Here is a 21614-nt window from a genome sequence, read left to right as displayed (position 1 = left end):
AAGCATCAGCAGTTGAGATAAAACATCAGATCCTTCTAAAACTCTTGGTGGTGGGTGATGATCTTCTTTACCATTGAACAAATGTTTTCTCATTTGCCACATGTGATCGGGAGGCAAGAAACAACGATGTCCCATGTAACAACGTTTTCGGCCATACTTTAACCACTATGATTCTGTGCCCTCATTACAAGATGGACAAACCAATTTTCCTTTTGTTGACCACCCAGAAAGAATTCCATATGCTGGAAAATCATTTATTGTCCACATTAAAGCAGTGTGCAACATGAACATTTCCTTTGTGGAGGCATCATACGTAGGTACCCCATGCTTCCAAAATTCAAGCAGTTCATCGACTAACGGTTGCAAGAACACATCAATGTCATTACCTGCAGATCTTGGCCTAGGAATAATGAGGGATGTCATGAAGAATTGGTCCTTCATGCACAACCACAACGGCAAGTTATACGGAACCAGGATTACTAGCCAAATGCCATACGGTTTAGCCATATTGTTGAAAGGATTAAAATCGTCACTTGCCATACCAAGTCTTACATTACGAGCATCCTATACGAACCAACTATGGTCGTCATCAAATCTCTTCTAGGACTCTGCGTCTGCAGGATGTCTCATACATGACTCATCAGTTGGTCGTTGCTCTTTATGCCATCTCATTTCATGTGCTATATTTGCAAACATGAAGAGATGTTGCAATATTGGCTTCAAAGGAAAATGCCTCAATACTTTTGGAGGGATAAGACGAGCCCCATGTGTATTAGGCACCCACCTTGAAGCTTTGCAAATAGGAAATTCATTAAGAGCAACATTTTCCTTACAGAATAAGATGCAATCATTGAGACATGCATGAATTTTGTGATAATTCATACCCAAACCCCGCTCCAATGACCTTGACTCCTCATATGAATGTGGCAATTCAGTATCAGGAAAGGCAGACCGCAATAGGTTTAGTAGCATATCAAATGACTTTATTGATCACCCACCAAGTGTTTTGATATGTAACAACTTCACAATGACGGAAAGTTTTGAGAATTTTGTACACCGAACAAAAAGTGGATGTCGGGCATCCTCTAGTAGCTGCTCAAAAGATGAACTTGGGGAGGGATCTGGTATTGATCCACCAGTTGGCAATGGATTACTATGATCTTGGGGAACATTAGCAAATGTGCCTGCCCGAATGTCATCTAACATATGGTCCATGTCATCAATGTACTCATCGGCATAATCAACAATACTATGATTGTCTTCGTCATTGTAACTTCGTGTTTCCTCCTTCCCATGAAAGATCCACTGGGTATAATTTGGATTGATCCCTTTCATGAACAAGTGAGTCTCCACATCAAATATAGGCAAGAAGATTAGATAACAGCATGAACGGCATTGACATCGAATGCAATCACTTCCTCAGGAATGGTTTCGTGCCAAGTTAAGGAAAGTGTTAACTCCCTCGGCGTATGCAGGCGAGCGAAGTCTATCGGTCAAGTTCATCTAGCTTTTGTCCATCTAAAATGGTTGAAATTGGAATATTAGTTAATCGGATAGTATTTAGAGTTCAATTTAGCTATACGAAAGATGAGTAAAGAATTTGAGAAAGTGAATTGGTGAGAAAAATATCATGACGAGTCGAATCCACATGTAGTAGATCAGAAGAGAAGGAGGTGATGATACTAACCGGGGTTGTCATACAAATTGGTGAGGATTGATGAAGGTTGTGTTGAACAGTTTGGTGTGTCTATGCTAGGAGTACTGAAGTGCTGCAGAATACGTCATCTTGTTAAACATGGTACTATTTGGAAAATTTGTTGGTATATGGCAGAAATGGATGCATATAAAGATGCTAACAAGAGTTGGAACTAGCTTGGAAGTTATGGAAGCGTGTAGTTGGTATACTTCAAGTACCATCATTTACATATAAGAAAAACAGTGATATAATGAATAATTTTCATGCTCATATGAACTACACTTGTAAATGATGGTACTTGGGCAATATGAGTATGTGAACCAGCCAATGTGATTCTATGATTTCTTAACATGATTACTAACTTTGTTCCGTAATGGTTATGTGATTTGAGCCACTGTGATTCTATGATATTGACAACGTTGGATTTGATGATGTGGACATGCTAGATTTTTGGCTTATACTGTGATATAAGCCAAAAAGTTGTTCTTGGGATATTTAGCTTACGCAGATGCCATTCGTATTGTCTTGTATAGTGTTGTGTTATTTATATGCTAGTCCTTGTTGTTCAATGGTTCTTAACTTTTTGGAGTTAGTAATACATTTGTCCTTTATAGGTTTGCAGCTTATTTTGATAACGATTTTAGGGTTCTCCCTTAGACACCATGTGTAGCATCTAAGGCTGTGATAATGGTTTAACATATGAACTAAAATCACAGATGTTGTGAATGGAGTTCATTTGATATGGCAAGGTAACCGGGATGGCCATCTTTAAGGTGATAGTTTAATAAAAGCAAATGGAGTTAAATGTGTTGTAGTCATTTTTAATTTGGGACTCCTTTCCTAGACATTATATATACAAAAAAATTTATAAAAGTATTAAAAACCGGTCTGAACCTCATTAGGAAACATTAGTAATGTGTTGGCTGTTACTTACACGAAATTTTCTTAACAGTATGAATATTTGGCTGTTTTCATATCCCTATTTACTTAGGAACAATATTTATTATATATTGTGTTGGGTAAAATATATTTTCACAATGCAATTGTACCTAGTGAGAAAAAGAAATTCTTGGGACAAGTATTTCTTTTTCTCACCAGGACAAATATTTGGCTGTTCTTGACTTGTTACATGAAAGGGCTCTTTTCCCAAGTGTGGGTGACACAATATTCAAGCAATTTAGCATTTTTATTAAGAATAGGTAGGGTCCAATCACCCCAGTCACTACACGTCAAGCATCAACCACTCATGCTTATCTAACTCATGTAAAATGAGAGACGTGTGTGCATAGTTGAGAGGGAGGAAACTTATAAGTAATTAAGGAGTAAGAATTGCAAACTATTTTTGTATTGGATTCAGATAAGCATACTAGTATAAGTATGCTTCAGTCTTCTGAAACTAATATGTTCTACAGATTTGAAATTGAGTAGGAATAATCAATAATTATTTAAAATCGTTTCAGGTTTTAAAACTAGTGACCGGGACTATCTTATCAAATTGAAAAAAGCAGGACAAATGATGAAACTTTCCTGTTGTAAACTTAGCAGTAATTCATACCCAAACTTGAGAGGGATTAATGTAACTACTCCATATGCAAGTAGCTATAGTTTACTAGAATGACAGCATCAAGTAAAAAAAAAAATTGCATGTACTCATGTAAATTAAACTACAGAATAATGAGAATGACTTGTGGGAGATACTAATATATAAATATATATATTACCTGTTTCCTTCTTGAACACCCCGAATCTGATGTCACAGTTATCAGCCTCTCATTGGTAGAACTGAGGTGGAAATTGTTAATCAATTACTGTTAGGTCAAGCAGAAATTTGCATTAAAAGTATGTATGGTCATGATCAGTACACAATTTATACTTTTAGCCCAAAACACCATTGACATTGCAAAAAGCCATGCATCAAGCACTATTTCAAGTCAGTAAGAAACAACCATTCTAGGGGTCAAGGTATATCTCATCCATGTACGATGTCCTCATGTGAGGCTAGATAGATATAATGATATGCAATATATACAAGCTGCATAAAGGCTTTGATCCTCAACAATGTATCAGTTATCTTGTATAAATTTATGTACTATTATAGTAGTCCTCAATAGTACACCAGCTGTAGCTATAGTTTCTTGCAACTACAACCTAAAAGACGTAAACAAAAGACCTCAAAGCTTTTCTTTTTCTTACTTGACCTTCTAGAATTAGTTCTATATGTTGTAATTAATTAAAAATTGGAAATGACTTGACCCAATTTAGTCTGATGGAGCCTGAAATGAAGCTGGTCTTGCTGTGGTTGGGTGTCAACACCACATTTATATGGTCATGTGATGGATGACCAACTAAATGTCAAATTAAGGAACATTTTTATGTTGCTGCATGTAAACTGTATTAGATGTGCAGTTTGAGATCAGTTTTCGAGGCTCAAGTATAACATTTTGTGATGTATCATGTGGCCATGGACCATGTCATAATTCATGTAAAGGGTTGCTTGGGTTTAATATAATATGTTTGCATACAAGGAAAAAGAAATAGAATTTCTACATTCAGATCAATATGTAACAAATTATGACCAATTTCATACCCAATGTCCTAACTAGATACACATGAATTAAAATAAACACCATATTTGTATTTGGAAATTTCTTATAGATCAAGAAGATATGAGCTAATTTCTTAATTAAAATCATTACACGTATAAGGTATTTAACAACAGCTAAATGGTTTATAGGGGGTCGTTACTCACTTATAAAAATGAATGATCATTCTAACCATGAAGTTAACACGCGAGTTGTGCATGAAATAGAAAGCATACAATGAAAAGGGAAAATTAGCAACTTTGGGTTTGTGGGTGGGGGAGGGGGAAGTCTTACTACAACTACATTCCTTGTTAGTCATAGATTATTTTAAATCTATGCAAGTTAGTAATTAATTAGATATTGGTGATCATGTTTTCAATGGTTATTAATTATGTAGATATTGGTGGTCAAATGTTTACTCACATAGATTATATAACATCTATTAAAGTTAGTATAATGAATCTTACATATGGTTAATGAACCAGCTTGATGTCATGTTTTATGTGTATCTGCTGATTTATTAATGATCTATATAATATATATGCAGTATCTAATTGATAAAAATTGAACTTGATTTCTGATGGATTTATCTATCAGCGATTTGTCCCTATTATTGATGGTTTAATAAATCTGAGATCCACCTAGCCCGGAAGGAATGGTAGCTCTGAGCTCAAACTAGTCTTTGTGATTATGAACCACTGACCTTGTTGGAAATCAAGCTCAGGAATTCCCTACAATCATAGCATATTGTAGTGGACCAGTTCTTTGTCAGTCTCTCTCTGCTCAATAGATGATTGTTAACGTAAAAAGAAACTAATATAAGTTATTTATAGATTCTAAAGGAAAGCTAGGTTGTGCACCTTTATTACATTTTCAAGTTAAGTTTTTCTCGCCAAAAAAATTGAGCTTTTCTTCCAACTTCAAATCAAAAAGACTGGGTTTGAGATTTTCACACTAGTAGCAACTCATGGCTGTTTATAGGTAATATATACTTATTATCACAGGCTGGGATGTTTCTATCAATCTTTTGTTGGAAGAAAGGAGAGTGAGAGGGACTGAACATGCTGTAGTTTTGAGAGAGAGAGAGAGAGGTTGGCTTCACCTTATATGAATTTGAGGAGAGACAGCTCAAGAGAGAGAGCTGTTGAGAGCAATGGAGGAGGAAAGAGGTTGGGAGGGAGATTACAAGGGTGGCGAGATGGGATTCTTTGTGGGGGAGGCCTTTACCCACATGCAGCTCCATTATGATTTTGATAAAATAACTCACATGTTTTTGCATTTTAAGGGGTGTAAAATGAAGTTGCACACCCATCCGGGTGCTAGCCACATATTTATATAATTATATAAATATATATATATATATAAAGAATATCTTTATCCCTATATCAAGATCAAGGTGCAAGTTATTTCCAAACACATGTATGTATGCTGCATATAAAGAAGCTGTGATTCTTTTGTTTATCACAATGAGAAGTAATGACAGTCAAATTTGTGAGTTTTCCCGGGAAAAATGGATTGAATAAAAGAAAATAAACATTGATTACCTGAGTATTAGATTCAGTAACAGACCCAATATAGGAGGAATCTGCGCATGCTTTCTTGTACCTGTCAGAGAGAGATTCAGCATTATAACACATTAAAAACAAATATAGGTACGTAGTTGGAAAGAGAGATTATAACATATTATCAACTTCTATATGTAGGTGCATGGTGGATGAGATTATATATTGTACAAAAACCAAAAAACTCTGAATCGAATTCACAATGATTTATATATAGGGATCGATCTAATAATCACTTGGGTCAAATTTGGACCTACCAATGAATAAATTTGAGGATTATAATTAATTTATAATCCTAAGAATTTCTAATAACTGGGTATAAATATTGCATAATAATACAAGTAAAAGGATTAGTCCCTTAAGCACATTATAGTATATAGCAAACTTAGATCGCCCAGAGTTATTTTAGTGGAAAACTAAGGCCTAGAGTATGAGAGATGCACTATCTAGATGAGACCCATAACATTTACTCACTTTAATGGTGCAGGATTTGCAAACACTCAAGTAAGCTAGTTAAATGTTGCAGATCCCACTGCGTACCTCAAACCTTCACACTCTAATTATCTAAAGTTCGGTTAACAACTCAAGAGATCACCAAATCCTGCATACACAAAGAACAATTAGTTATCACCAAACTAAGGTTATCAAATACAAAAATAAAATTTCTAAAACTAATAGAGTTTTAGAAAGCAATAACTAATTAATTTCTTTGCACTATCACAGATAGATAGAAGTACTTAGAGGTTTGACAAAACTCAAAGACGTAGAATTGAAGAGAGATAGATACATGATTCAATTGCAGCTGATCTAAAGGACAGGGAACAGGAATATGGCCTTTTGAATAGCTCAAGGTCCATAAGATACTTGGGAAAGCATCAGCAATACTTTATACTTTTTTGGACATAACCAATAGGTATTCCAAAATCTTATTGGATTTTGGAATAATCCCTGATCATTAAATACTTAGAGAATATAAGTTAGAAGAATGGGCCAATGAATTATACAAGAAAAAGGAAGTGTTTCAGCCAAAAGTACATTCGCAAGAAATAAATAATTATAAATGAAAAAAAGCAGAGCACCACATAGACAAAAGGTAAATATAAAAACATAAAATCAAAATTTAAGATAGGGCTTTAAGATCATACACAACTTAGCTAGCTAGGAAACATCTATTCTTTTTCCTCAAACCTCTTTATTTATGTAGTTTGAATGGCTAGACTGCATGCAAATGATGGTATGCCAACTTTATGAAAATCAAACCAGCTAACACATCCACGAGTATACATACTAAGCTCTACATAAACATCCACCCTAGCTATGTGGCAGATTATTTTTATAGATATTCATCCAATATTAGTATATTATTTAAGGTACTTCACCAAGCCCGAGTTTCAATCTGATCTATGTCAATATTCTTAGTAATAATTAGTAGTACTATCTGATGAAGGTTACTTTTATACATATATATATAGTAGGCCTATATAATATCTCATATAGTTAATTAAATGAAGATATAAAATTCAGACAAAATAGTTCCAGCCAGATACTAAGACTATGTCCTATTGGTTCAATTTATAGTCATACACGAGATTGGATATGATACATGGATATACACTAATCTGCTAAATAAGAAAATCCTTACAAATATAAACTATAGTTATTGATTTGCAAATATTCATTTCCAGATTTGGTTGTTGTCGTTAAGTAAAGGATAATGTTTCCGCTTGACATAAATCAAGACCTTCATTTAGTGGAGTACAACTTATCTTAATCAGTTATTGGATTTAGTTGTAAAGTATAAGTTGGAGTGATATGTATGACTCGTCTGAAGAAGGGGCAAAGACATTATCTGTTGTGGGGAAAGAACTTATGCAACTAACAGTAAAAAAAAAGGTATTAGTTTAGACAAAGTTTAAGTCATTTTCCGTTAATATCTTCTCACAAGAGCCATCACGAAAGTAATCCACTGTACGTTGAAAATGTTGCATAAAAAAATATGAAGTTTTGTTATGCAAGTCAGTTATTGAGTGCAAAGTCCCACTTGAGGGACCACCTTTAACACTTTCATGCATGCCTAGCCAAGAGCATTCACATGAGAAAGATAGGCAACCATTTAAATGATATGGACACTCGATTTCTGTTGCACATAAAGAAACATTTAAAGCACCAAAGATGATGGGGGCAATTGAGGACACAAGGCTCTAAAGCTCTAAATAGTGAATTTAGATAGGATGGTCCAGGGAAAATAATACTAAAATCATAAATGTGCCGACTCTTTGTCTGATGTTCCTTGCGCATAAGGCCCTAGTGCAGAGAGATCTGAACTGACAAACTTCTAATGCATGATATTGGATGGATGCAATGTTAAGTAGAGATATAAATCATTGGTGCTTTCAATGGTACCCAATGTTACAGCCTACCAGAGTTACAAAACACAAAAACATATGGGAGTTGAGAAAAAGTGGAAACTAAATTTGATTTTACAAGCTTGCAATTGATGTTCAAACTGGAAGGAAATCTGGAATTTATCAGTATATAGGTAGTGAGAAAGGACCTAAATCTGGTTTTCTTTAGACATTATTGGATGTTTGAAAGTTTTTATGAAAGTAACTTCAGTTATAATTGAAATTCCTCAAGATATCGCTCCCTTAAATATATATATTCTAATATATATATATATATATAATTGCAATCTTGACTTACAACTGCAAGGTATAATTATTGTAATAATGAGACAATAAAGTTAGAGGGGGGAAAAAAGGAAATTATATTTAAATCTGGAATGTATGCCCTTGCATCTTAACACAAAGCCAACTAATCTATTAAATTTATAACAACAGTGATGAAGTGAGATGACTAGCTTTAATCTAAAAAAAAGCCAAGCTTGACAGTAAGGCCAATCAGGTTCACATATAGCCATATCAGTCTCCATGAGTTAGTCACAGTAGCATCCATGGTTCACAGTGGTATTGTTTGCAATAAAAGAAGAAACGACAGATAGACAATGAAACCCCCTTAATTACTAAAAAATTTAGTATATCACAAAGAATAGATGTTTGACAGATCTATATGCGAGAGAGAAATCGCTGTAATTAATTTGCTGGACCATTATAAAAGGGTAACAATCTAATGAAAAAGAAAATGAAAGAGGAAATTGCAAATAACTACAGTTTCTAACATACTAGACCAGTCATTAATTACAGCCTAATTAATATATTTTGGTTTAGATATATATAGACTGATCATATATATTTCTAAACCAAAATGACTAAGATGTTGCTGCCATGTTCAATGGTCCCCACGGCATCTTCATCACAGAGGAGCACCAGTATGCTTTCTCTCTATTGGACACAAGCTTTTCCAACTAGTTTTGCTACAGTTTTGTACTAGCACCAGAATGCAGTAAATTTATATGGAAGGCAAAGAGGTGAGGGTTGTGGTATATGTATATAGAATTGAAAAAGTAGTGGTTCTACACAACACTACACCTAGAGGGGGGTGAATAGGTGTAAACCAATTTTTATGGCCTTTTGAAAATTGGTCAAACAAGCAGTTAGTAAATGAATCAAATAACACAAATAATCAACACATGATTTTGATCACGGAGTGGAAACTCATTTGAAAAACATCTTCAAAATCTAAAACCACTCTGGGTGTAAGACACCACCTCAAATCCACTATAAAAATTTTAGTTCGTTACAACCAATTTAGAGACACTCACAAAACCTTTGTAGTAGCTAAACTTGGCTTACAACACCACGAGCGACCCACTCGATCTCTACACAAATGTAGTGTCAAAACTCTGACCTTTCTATAGCTTCCCACGAGAACCTATCGATCTCTGCATCAACAGTAGCTCCGGACTCTTCCGGCCAACAAATATGTACACTTCAATGGACTCATGTAAGAGTTGATATTGAGTATGTTGTGGTGGAGAAGTGTTTATCCAAGAGAGAATCAACCAAATGGGGGAGAGGTTGCTCTAAGAAGTTCTTGGAGGCTCTTAGGGTTTTTGCTCTGATTCTCCACACCTAGAACAGAAGTTAAGTTGTTCTATTTATAGTTCCAATCAAGGAGGCACTTCAAAATCCTAAATTATAAGTGATCTAGAACATTGGCTCAAGGGAAGTATCGAGCGAGAGTCGAGCAGCACAATCTACCTGAGTTCGCTCGAGCTCAGTGTCGAGCGAGTGTCGATCAACACACTCTGCCTGAGTTTGCTTGAGCTCAGTGTCGAGCGAGGGTCGAGCGGTGCAATTTACTTGAATTCGCTCTAGCTTCATGTTGAGCGAGGGTCGAGCGGTGCAATCTGCCTGAGTTCGCTCGAGCGCCCTGTTGAGCAAGGGTTGAGCGAAGTCATCTGTTTTGATCAATAACGAGCACACTTCAAGCACACTTCAAGCCTTTCCGCAACAACACTTGTTACAACACTATTTTACACAGGTTTTCACAAGAATATGCCAATACACTCATTTTTCCCTCAACAAGAATGAAGACTATAAGGGAGAAAATTTAGTAGGTTAAGTCACCTAAATTAGCCTCGTGTTAAATTGGGTTGCACCCACTAGCCATCAGGCAAGATAGTGCTACAGATTTTATCATACATGTTGACTTGGGCCAATGGACTAAGACATCTCAAATGAATGTTTTAAATTAACCTAGCCCCACTTTCATTTCAAACTACTGCAAGTAACCCTTACAAGAAAAGGATAGAAAACTTTGTATCATTCAAAAAAGAGTATAGGAAACTCACTACAGTGTCTGTATGCAGTTTGTCTCGAGCTCCCCTATCACACAATTAGTATCTCCTAACAGAGTCATACCCACTCTTTTTCCTACGTTGAATATGTAACATAAAATAGATGAGAAATTTCTAAAACGTAATCATATATCCCATGTAAGGGTTGGTTTAGATTTTCATGCCTAGGCAAACTCACATTGGAATAAGAAAACTTTTAAGCATCTAAGTTTAACAGAATATATAATCAGCAGAACCAATTTTTTTAGGCTATCCAAAACCTATCTTCACATTGGATAACTAGTCATCTAATTAGGGATTTCGATTTCAAGCAAATATTATGCCAATCAGAGTACACACAGGTTAAAATTATCACCCGAGCTCTTTTTATAAAATACTCACGTCAACCCATAGCCAAAATGTAGATAAAAAAAATGGTGCAAGAAAGGAGATGCTTTCAGATTCAAACAATTGGAAATAGTCTACAAACAAAAAGCTCCCATTTTTCTAAACCAACGAGCGCGGATGAAGGGGGAGAGAGAGATTCAATCGTTGCAGAGATACCTGTGGTGACGTTGGGTATGTAAACACCCAAGCGTCTCGCTCGAAAACATTTGGCAACCGATAGTGAAAATATATCGGCTCAGAAAAGCACTCCGATTATAATGAAGGAGGAATGGAGATCGTATGGGGAGGGAACGTTGACCGTGGCTTCCGCGGAAGGCAAATGGAGTGGAGGAGAATCTAGGGCTTGGGTCGTACTCGACAATGGAGGTAGATACTACGAAGTGTTTCCTTCAAGTTCGTTACCTGGTTTTTGAAGTTAGGAAAAATGGCTTTGAACATTGAAATGGAGAAGGAGCTCGGTAACAGAGTGGCCGGGGTAGTGTGATTTTGGGAGGAAAATCTAAAAGTATTCCTGTAAGTTGGCATCGAGATGCATTAACAACGATAGTACCTGCTGTAATAAAACCCATCTTATTGCAACGACTAGTTTCACTTTAATAAAGGAAAAAAACGCTGTAAAATAAAATTAAGTGACCGCCTATTTTAAAGTGGGCTATTACAACAAAAGCAAGCATTGAGTTATAAAACATTGCAAAAAGTCATCAATTACAGTGATTTTTGTTGCAACAAAATAAAAAACGTTGCAAAAAGTCAAATTCCTTGTAGTGGCACTATTCCCTTCCTTATCCACTACACGAAACACTCTGTCTCTATTCAGGATATTTCTTTGCAGCAAGAGTTTATATACATGGGGTTGCCTGTTTTCTACTGCCAACAGCACTGCATTCTTGTTATCTTCATTCACATCGTGTATGGCAACCGGAACCAATTCCAGAATTTTCTCCACAATTTCTGCTACACCATTTCTAGCAGCGATTAATATTGCAGTCTCGGGTTCACTTTTCGTCATTATTTTCTTCCCTGCTATATATTAAAGCCAAAGTTTAGTACTGTAACAACAACAGCATAAACAAATATTAGATGCATCAAGAGACTTGAGGCCCCAATCTCATCTTAACATTTTACAAGGAACTTAAGTTAACTAATTTACCAAAAGCACATGATTCAAACGAACTACTCTATATATAAAAACTCATATATAGCAATTATAAATGGGAACTTAATTAATTTGTACGCATATATATAACAAAGAAATATATTCATGTCATACGTACGTACCTTCTGTTTCCTCAGCTTCAGAATGATCATGAATATTATCAATCGCATCTAATAGGTCTGTTACCTGCAGATCGTCTTTTGATCTGGTCGGTACTACTGTATCCTTGGCTATATCTGACAGTTGGGAGGGCTTCTTCCCAGATTGATAAAATTCGGACATTTTAATTAACACCCTGTAGAAGTTGGTTCATGATCTGAATCGACAGTGTGTGCTTCTGTTTCTCCTCGTATATCTTCCTTATAGTGGGAATTCCTTATTAACGTAACACAGAAAATACTATAAATAAGAAATTAAAAATAATAATAATAATAGTACTATTGTATAAAGTATTACACTATCCTTGTGAACATTCGAATAGAAGTAGTTGGTTCTACAGATCATCACACACCTCCTCCAAGAACGATCAACACTATCCTGTTAGCAAGCTTGAGAAAATTGCAGCAAACGTCATAATTAGCTGGAAAAAATCGATTGTTGTTCCAAGCGTCACTGATATTGGTAGCATTGAATTCTGCAGAAGATACAGGTAATTTATCATGTATCTACTAGGCCTATAAATTATAATACTATTATAAAATTTTTATAATACTAGATTATCAGTTTTTTTTTTATAATTATAAAATAGATTTGATCATGAAATAATAATATCAAAACATGTCAATTTATAAATATTCTTTTAATAAATCGACCATTTATCGTGCCAAAATAACAAATTTCAAAAGTCATAGTTTATAGCAGCTAGGCTAATCTCTTGAATATTAAAACAAATTTATGTTTTCTATATAATATGCATTAACTTATAATTACTCACAAACAGTCACGAGAATATTACTATCTCAACAATTTAATTTAGTGTACTCACAACTTGACAGTCATGAGAATATTATATATGCAGCGTTACGTTGCTTGCCTTGATTTCCTGCGTGTGTTTGAGGGTTCTCTTCATTGGTCTGTGCTCCAACATTTATTCCCATTGCGAGTCGTACTTCATGAGGAGAAACAAGAGGTTCGGTCAGTACTAGCCCGTGCGATATATATTGTAAATTGACTATAAGAAAATTAATTACCAGTACTTAAGATAAGAGAAAAGAAAAATGATCATCAGTTACATACAAAATGTAAAGAAATTCCAAAACATCGATAGAAGTCGTTGCATCTTCTGTAGTTCTCAGGATAATTATTTGGATTCCTTTCGTAGGCAGGAAGTCTTTCTATCGGTTGCATAGAGCGCTGGAAAAAATGATCATCCGGTTCCATCATCTTGTACTCGTCAACATATATGCCTTTTAAAGTTACAACAACGGATAATTCAGTACGGAATGGATAATAAATTATTAATGATAATCATCTACGTTCAACAAAAAATATGAATACATACACTGATAAATGATTCGTTGGAAAGATCCAAGGCGGCTGCCGCTTGGGAAGGCCGAAGGCTTGTCCGCTAGTAGATGGAGTGGTGTGATTCCATCCTCATTGACAGCGTTTACAAGTACTTCCTCATACAACTCAACTATTCGCAATGCCAAATCTGTCGACATGTAAAACACGAAGCATTAATTCCATCTCTATCCATCTTAATTAATGTAATATTTATTAATTAATACGAATATTTAGTTCATAATCTACATAAAAATAGTTATGTAGAATATATCTTCTGTTTAATTGACATTACAAAATTTAATATTTTCAAAAAATCAAATCTCGTCTTATTAATTAAATTGAGGAGGTAATTTACACACTGACTCTAAATAGAATTTTCTAATATTACTCACCAAAATGGTCTCCAGAAATGGCGCAATGAAGAATCGTGTCACCAGTACTCGTATTCCTGGAACAACTGTAACGCTCATCATTGGACAGACACAAATTGTAAAGGCATTCGAAGGCTTGTTTTTTACCGAAGAGCACTGCCGTGAAAAGAGGAGTCTCTCCCTCATGGTTACGTTCTCCGATCAATGAAGGATCAACACTTGCTATGTACTTACACAGGCCTTATTCCCCATTAGTGCAGCGATATGGAGAGCGGTGTTCCCTCTCTCATTTTTAACCCTCAGTAGCATTCCGTGATGTGGCTGTCCAGAGATAATACATGTGAGTTTTCGGACTATCTCCTCTTGGCCGCTGGAGACAGCTAGGTGTAACATTGTGTCCTCCAACCTGGTGATTCCGGCCACCAGAGACAATGGTTTTTCCGTACATATATCGATGACTTCACCCCATCTCCCTTTCATAGCCTTTTCGAACAACACGTTCCCCAATTCTAGACTCGTTAGCCCATCTGTGATCGTGTGATCCATTGTTTTCTAATTCCACGTACACTACTACGCACTATTCTAGAGCTAGGATGAAGCTAGGAAGCCAGACAAAATTTAGATATATGGCTATATGGCATTTAGCCGATGACACTAGTAGGTGGGTACACTGTGTTGATTTATACTCAAGAAACCAAGTCCTGTGCCGTTCACACTTTCAAACCAGCGCTTTGTTTGATATGTAAATAAAAAGGAAATATACTTCTAAAAAGAAAGATTATTCCATGGATGCACGGAAAGACTGAATTAACAAATGATATTTATAATTATAGAATTTGCAAGCAAAGTCATGCACTTTTTTGATAAAAAGTAAATAAATTATAAATATAGCACTCGTATAAAAAATTAATTTTTTTAATAATGGACCCCACACTTTTTTAAAATGGAAAAATACTTTAGACACAAAGAGATTATACAAAAGTAAATCCACAAACTAAAATGGCTTGATACATTATAAAGTTACATTTATTGTAAAGTAGATTTAATGGGTCAAGTAAAGCCACATTAGTTTGTGAATCTACTTTTATATAATCTTTTTGTATCTGCAGCAATTCTTTTTAAAATGAGTTTGTGATACTTGTAGTTCATGATAGTATCTAGCATTACTTTTTAACAATATTTATTAAACATTTAGGCTTTGGGAAAAGAGATGAGATGAGAAATATATATATGTAAATAATAGTGAAATGGTTTGTGAAATTATGAATAGTAATGAAATGGCTTAAGTTAAGATGTTTTCTTAAGTTTTGGGAAATGAGAGGAAAAAATTGAATAAAAATATTATAAATTTAAAAAATTACTAGAATATAATTTTTAATGTCATTTTTTTTTTCTAAAAAAGCTCGATTGCTTTTTCTATTTTGTTTGAAAGTTTGAAAAATTTGTAAGGATTAGGTAATGAATAGATGAAAATTTTGAATATTTGAAATTGAAAAGTACTTATATTTGAAAAAATGATATTTATAGTTATAGATTGCGCAAGTGTCACACTCATTTTGTTAAAAATGAGTAAATATGGGAAAAACCTGAAAAAACTAATTTTTAATAAAATACCACTCTTTTTCAAAATGAGTGTGCAGCATTTTCATAACTTATAGCTATATCTAGCATTAATCATTTGTTTGAATGATATTTGGAAAAGAAATTAAACGAGATAAGATGAGATATGTTCTCAAATGAGGCCTTAATGTTGTCCAATATATATATATATATATTTATAATAAATATTATAGGATCCATAATTAATAAATTAATAAGTTTATCAGACGACATAAACCACCATCATGTTAACGAGTCAAATGCATCACAAAGAATAAAATACCATGTCGAACACGACACAGCAATTTTTACAATTGTTTTTTATAATCTTATATATTGTAAATTATTGAAGAGTATTTCCGTACAATAATAATACTTTCATAGCTCTGTTTAAAATATATATATATATATATATATATATATCTTCCATTTAAACAATTTATCAAAAAATAAATAAAAATGGTTGTCTTTTATCATCCTCTATGAGATCATAGGCCGCGCAAGACTTTTTTTTTTTTTTTTTTAAGGAAAATGTCATCAATAATTCATTTATTAAGAAAAGCTTACATCTATGACTAAATATATGCGGGGCTATCCCCATATCAATCATTTGGAGCTCCACCAATACACTACTAGATTGATTTGGACTTCAATGATGCTGATACTCTCTATAGACAGTTGAAGAAAAGCTTCTCTTATATTTTCATACATAAAAATAGTATTACAAACAGTGCCTTTTTATAGGCGTATGCTATACAGAGTCTAGAATATTCTAGTATGGAAAAGATACAATTTGTTACAAAAAAGTGTAGTAGAGAGGACGTGTTTACATGACTGCACTGGACGTCTAGTGCTACAATGGTTGTGAGCTGGTATTTGGTGTAGTGACTATTTTATCCTTAACATCCCCCCTCAAGTCAAGTTGCACATGGTGTAGACATAGAATTGAAGATAGCTACTGGAATCGTGCTACTGAGAGAGGTTTGATAAGTATGTCGGCAAGTTAATCCTTGCCAGAAATAAAAGCCACTTTCAGGGACTTGTTGAGGACTCGATCTCTAACAAAATGGAAATCGATTTCAACGTGCTTTGTTCGTGCATGAAATACCGGGTTGGAGGAAACGTAAGTGGCATCCAAATTGTCACAGTAGAGTAGGGGAACACTAGTAAGTTGTACGCCAGTATCTTTGCACAGGTGTTGCAACCAAATAACTTTTGTAGTAGCATTTGCAACCACTTTAAATTCTGCCTCTGTGGAAGACCTAGCGATAGTGGGCTGCTTTTTGGAAGACCAACTGATCAAATTGTTGCCGAGGAAAATACAAAACCCACTGGTAGATTTTCTATTGTCAGGGCAGCTTGCCTAATTGGCATCAGAAAATGCAATGATGCTGAAAGAGGAGGAAAGAGAGAGATGAAGGCCAAGAGTGGACGTATGTTTAAGGTATCGTAGGATACGCTTAACTGCTATCCAGTGAGGTATGCGAGGGGCATGCATGAATTGGCATACCTTATTGACAGTAAATGCGAGATCGGGTCGTGTGAAAGATAGGTACTGCAATGAGCCAACAGTGCTCCATTATAATGTGGGGTCTTCAAATAGATTCCCTATGAATGCACTTAATTTATTAGAGGTGGCCATAGGCGTTTTTACAGGTTTTGCTAAGTGCATGTTTGTCTTGTAAAGCAGATCATTGATATACTTCTGCTGAGTGAGAAGTAATCCTTGAGAGTTAAACGTTGCTTCTATGCCCAGAAAAAATTTTAAGTTGTCGAGGTCACCCTGTGATCAGGAGATCATCTACATAGACCAACACAAATAGAGTAGAAGAAGGAGCCTCACGGAAGAAAAAAGAAGGATCTGCTGCAAAGATTTTAAAACCTAGGTCCACAAGACGACTACTCAACCTTGAATACCAAGCCCATGGGGATTGATGAAGGCCATAAATGGCTTTGTGTAACCTGCATACATGAGATGGAAATTGTGGATTAGAAAATCCAGGGGGCTGGGACATGAAAACGGTTTCCTGTTTTGAAATCGCCAAAGCAAGGACCAGGTGAACTGTTGTGGCCTTGACTACTGGGCTGAAGGTTTCTTCAAAGTCTATGCCGGGCTGTTGAAGATAACCTTTGGCGATGAGTCGAGCTTTTCATCGTTCAATAGAGCCGTCAGCAAACCATTTGGTTTGGAATACCCATTTGCAGGTTACAGTGTTGGTGGCATGAGATGCAGGGACAAGAGACCACGTTTGATTTGCTAGAAGAGCGTTGAATTCATTTCCCATTGTGTCACGCCACTCTGGGTATTTCTGTGCAACTGTAAAATAAGAGAGAGTTTTAGGAACAGAGTCAACGACAGAGACATGGGCACGGGGAGAAGGCCATTTAATAGGGCCATCTGTGAACTGTCGGGGTCGGGATATATTGGTACGTGATCTAGTTAACATTGAGTGTGCATGATGCTGAGTATCAGGCAGAGAATAGCTCGGCAATGTGCGTAGTGGAGATGGAGTAAGAGAAGGGGTTGAGGAAGAAGATGGTGGCGAGCCCAGAATAGAGATTGGAAGAGGTGACGATGAAATGGGTTTGGGAAAAATGGGTAGAGCCACATGAGTGGGAGAGGAGTCAGATTTGGGTTTTGGATTATGGGCAAGGGGAAACTTGAAATCATTAAACTTAAATCCTTTGAGATGTATATTCCGCCCAAATTAATGTTATAGAAAATAAAACCTTTTGTGGCAAGGGCTAAGTCCAAGGAAGATACACAAACCTGATTGATAAGCAAACTTATTGGGATTATATGACGAGGTTAAAGGCCAACATTCAGCACCAAAAACACATAAACCAGGGTAATCAGGTTACGTTTTATATAACGGGGAGTGAGGAGATGAATTTTTTAGAAAGGGTGAGGGTAAGAGATTAATTAAATACACGGCATGAATAAAAGCATAATTGCAAAACGTGAGTGGAAGGGAGGCATGGGCTAGAAGGGCCAACCCGGTATCGGCTATATGACGGTGTTTTCTCTCAACGATACCGTTTTGAGTGTGTGTATGTAGGCATGTACACGGTGTTTTATTCCGCATGATGCTAGATACTCAGAAAAATGGTCTAAACTCACTGCCCCAATCCAACTGGAATTGTTTGATTTTGGTATTGAATTGAAGTTTGACATGAACTTTAAATTTAACAAAGGTATCAAATGCTTAAGACTTAGTTTTAAGAGGAAATAACCAGGTATATCAAGAAAATTCATCAACAAAACTAATGTAAAATTTAAAGCCATCATGAGATACATGTGGGGAGGGACCCCATAAATCTAATAAAATAAGTTGAAGGAGCTATATAGCGGTGTATCCGTAAGTGAGTTGGGACTCTATGGGATTTTGCCATTGCACATGCATCACAAAACACAGGTAACAAAGAAGGATCATATTGGAGATGATGTTAACTAAGTTTTGATTTAACGAGCTTGATATATGGATGGCCAAGTCGAGAGTGCCAAAGGAGAACTGAGAGAGAGCTTGTCTTAACTGATGGAGGCGTGGATGGAAATGAGTAGAGTCCATTATTTGTTTTTCCTTGAAGGAGGATTGTCCCTGAATTTCAATCCTTGATGAGAAAAGAATCAGAGAAAAATTCAAATGAGACATTGTTATTAAGACAAAGTTGCGGTACTGAAATTAAATTTTTCTGAAATGAGGGTACGTAGAGGGTTTTGTTCAGAAGAAAGTTAGAAGTAGGAGAAGGAAGAGAGGCAGAACCAGTGTGAGATATAGGTATGGGTGACCCATCACCAACACGGAACTGTTCATCACCATGATACTCAGAAGCATGTATATTCAAGTTTGCTAAATCACTAGTGATGTGATTTGTGGCCACAGTATCCGGGTACTAGTTTGTGTCGGGAGAGTAACTGGACAAGAAATGAGCTGCAATTGATTGTGAGGCTATGCAAGCTTGAATGAAGTGATGGAAGCAACTGATTGCAGAGTGACCGTGACGATTGCACACTTGACAAATAAGAGAATTATTAGTAGAGGCAGAGAAGTTATTCCCATTGTTACCCCGTCCATGCTGAGAGTCGAAATGACCACTTCCTCTACCACTAGAATTGTTTTTACCCCCTCGATACCCTCGGCCATGTTCGGCAGGTTGAGGTTTTGCAGTGAAGTTGGCTGAAGGTTCACTGTGAAAGCCTTGAGTGTCTGAGTGGTAAAGCATGCGAGCTTCATGAGCCAAGAGATGGCCAAGTAATTCTTCAGGTGAAATAGGTTCAATATGGGTAGTGACTAATGATACAAGAGCATCATAATCACTGTCGAGACCAGCAAACAAGTATGGTACGAACTCAGAGGGTGGAAGAGGACGGCCTGCAACTGCCATGGTGTCAGCCAAAGTTTTAGCTCGGTGAAAGTAAGTAGAAATTGAATCAGAACCCTTCTTTAGGGAGGCAAGCTGAAATTGAGTTTGTAATACACGAGCTTGAAAAACAGACGCAAAGGAGGACTCCAGAGGGAGCGATATGGCTCGAGCAGTATTGCAACCAACTACTTGGGCAATAAGAGGTTATGAGAGAAAAGAAATAAGAACAACCATTACCATTGGGTCATATTCAAGCTAGGAATCGTAGGCTGGGTTTGGGGTGGAATTGGAGAGTATATGTTTTGGAGGAGGTCAGGAGCCATGTACATATTTGTAGAGGCATTGCCCACAAAGGTACGGGACTAATTGTGCCTTCCATAAGAGGTAATTTTCTAGAGTAAGTTTGACTGAGATGACGTGGGACAGATTTGGATAAGGACAAACAGGGAAAGAAGGAGAAGAAGAAGAAGGAAAGGAAGCAACCATGGACGTTTGTCCTATGGTGCTCTGATACCAAGTTGAAGAAAAGCTTCTCTTATATTTTCATACGTAAAAATAGTATTACAAACATTGCATTTTTATAGGCGTATGCTATACAGAGTGTAGAATATTCTAGTATGGAAAAGATGCAATTTGTTACAAAAAGGTGCAGTACAGAGGACGTGTTTACGTGACTGCACTAGACTTCTGGTGCTGCAATGGTTGTGAGTGGTATTTGGTGTAGTGACTGTTTTATCCTTAACATAGACAAATGTCCAAGAGATAGCACCTACCTAAACCTAGACTCAACCTCGCCCTTCATAGAAATGGAGGACTCAACCTCAATTGACTCAACCGTCTAATAGATGAACTCCTTTTTTATTTTTATTTTTACTATACAATAAGAAAAAAAAGAACAAAAAATGATGGATTAAAGTTTGGATCAACTCTGGTAAACTTTGATAGCGCGTAAAGACAACAAACTTGTCTCTTTTCAACGACAAAAGTCAGTTTTAAAAGTGGTGGCGATTTCAGTGATCTAGTGTGTGTGGCTAGAAGAGATGTCTGGTGGTGGCAATTTCAGTGATCTAGCGTGTGTGGCTAGAAGAGCTGCCGAAAGTGTGACGCGTGAGGACCACGAGTAGTTGTGATCTGTGCATGAGGACCACACGCAGTGATTTATGCAAAACAGTCACTATCCTCCAAACAATTTACAACCTGAAAGTCTTCTTGTACTGTGAGTTTCTCTCGAGAGTTGTCAGAAAACTATAGATCTGACTTTTTTGGCTTTGAAAGAAGAAAAATAAACTAAGAAATGAGGAAATGAGAGAGAGAAGGGTCTCCTCCTCCTCCTTTGACGAAAATCAAATCCAGAGGTTTTTTTTTTTTTCTTTTTTTTTTTTTGTTCATAGTGGGAGAGAGGATTCCATAAGGAAAGAGGGAGAGATCAACTTTTGGTATTAGGTTAAATTAATTGAGAGTTGATCAAGAGAGATCAACTTTGGGTATTAGGTCGAGCAAGACTTGGAGCTCCAAGCAAGGTATATATGTTCCACGTTGCTTTTCACACCGTTCGTAATTCTAGCTTTTCTTTCCCTCATCATTAAAAACCACTTTCTTATTAATCACTAAGTAAAATAAAAAATAAAAAA

The 21614-nt window shown here is 36.0% G+C and overlaps 1 long non-coding RNA gene across 1 annotated transcript; it reads right to left on the bottom strand.

The window, feature by feature from the left end:
- Window positions 1-13086: 13086 nt before the first annotated feature.
- Window positions 13087-14643, bottom strand: LOC122318039. The gene is made up of 4 exons (XR_006244704.1): window positions 14041-14643; window positions 13644-13796; window positions 13379-13548; window positions 13087-13250 (listed from the first exon to the last, which is right to left on the bottom strand). It is a non-coding gene; the product is annotated as an uncharacterized LOC122318039 (long non-coding RNA).
- Window positions 14644-21614: the final 6971 nt, after the last annotated feature.

Source organism: Carya illinoinensis, chromosome 8 (genome assembly GCF_018687715.1).
Source record: "Carya illinoinensis cultivar Pawnee chromosome 8, C.illinoinensisPawnee_v1, whole genome shotgun sequence".
Lineage (NCBI taxonomy): Eukaryota > Viridiplantae > Streptophyta > Magnoliopsida > Fagales > Juglandaceae > Carya > Carya illinoinensis.
This window is presented reverse-complemented; position numbering and strand designations above follow the sequence as displayed.